The following is a 1,484-nucleotide window of genomic DNA, read 5'->3' as shown; positions in this document are numbered from 1 at the left end:
AGGGAGAAAGTAGTAAAAGAGCTAAGGTGCAAACACCATTAGATAAACTTGTGGATCGCTATTTGTCAATCAACATATGAAAGAGTTAGTGAACCGGGGCTTCAGAAGAGAGGAAACCCACGAAACCTCTCGTTGAAGAAGAAAGTGATAAAAATGAACAAAGTGAAGAAACTAGAGAAGAAAGTGAAAAAGATGATGAAAATCAAGTGAAGGAGACGAAGAAAATGAAGAAAATGCTGAAGGAGATGAAGAAGAAGGAGATGAAGAAGAAGAGGTGAAGAAGGAGATGAAGGGGATGAAGGAGCCGAAGGCGGGGATGAAGGAGGTGAAGAAGATGCAGAACCGAAAATGATAATGAAGAAGAAGAATCAACAGACGACCTTAATAGTTAAGAAGAAAAAGGAAACATAATGTCACGACCCAACCCCGTGGCCGTGATCGGTGTCCTTACTGGGATACCCATACGTACCTACCCAACAGATCCGACATGCCAAATACTAACCCGTTTAACATATAAATCCAATTAAGGGTGCCCACAAATACGTATATATACTCCCTTTTCTCCCCTTGGGATTTAAGCGGGTGATATCCCCCTTTCCGAGTTTATAACCCCCCGTTCCATGCCCTTCTCGACGAATCGAAAGCCCAAACAGGGCCCCCCCACAAAGTCTTTAAAAGAAAAGGAAAAATTTTATACCAAAAGATACCCCGGACGGGCTTGAGCAAATTTCCCCCAGGTGCTGGGCGCGTCGTCCCCTGGGCATGTAAACCCCCGCGGGGGGCGGGGGGGACGAAATGTGGGGTGGGGGAAAATAAATATACATAAATATAATAACAATCATCGTTCGTAAAACGAATAAACAGTAGGCAAACGGGGTACGAGTGGACAAGGGGCGCACGATTTCCCCAAAACGGGTTCGTAAAGGGGAAAATAATACGGCCCGGGGGTCGAAATACGAAGACGAAATCCAAAAGACATACGAACGGAAATCACTCGGTCATTCTAGCGAGACAAAAATCATCCCTCATGGACGATCCCGCCCCTTTAAAAAGGGGGCGGTACGAACCCCGGGGCGGGACGCGGGGGGACAACCGACGTGCATCCCCGCCATCCCCAAAAATTTACATAATCGGGACCACGGTCATACGATACGACGATCCCCCCCGCACAACCAGGGACGGGTGAACAATGGGGGTGCCTGAACCCCCGGCCCGGGGTTTAAGCATTAGGATCCACAACGATCCAAGGAAACCATACACACCGACCCACTACGACGTAACAAACCAAGTAGTTCGGGAAGATAATCGACGATTGAGACATATCGAACCAGTATCGATTTTGAGGGCGATAAATTCGATTGGAAAAAAGCCCTAATGCTCATTGTTAGCGGGCAAAATATAATTAAAAGTTATCTGAAAAAGAAAAAGCGATTTGGGCCTTACCCGGGGGTTTCGGGGTTTTGGCCCACCGGGGCCCTCAAAAA

This window comes from Lycium ferocissimum, chromosome 2 (assembly GCF_029784015.1).
Source record: "Lycium ferocissimum isolate CSIRO_LF1 chromosome 2, AGI_CSIRO_Lferr_CH_V1, whole genome shotgun sequence".
NCBI lineage: Eukaryota > Viridiplantae > Streptophyta > Magnoliopsida > Solanales > Solanaceae > Lycium > Lycium ferocissimum.
This window is presented reverse-complemented; position numbering follows the sequence as displayed.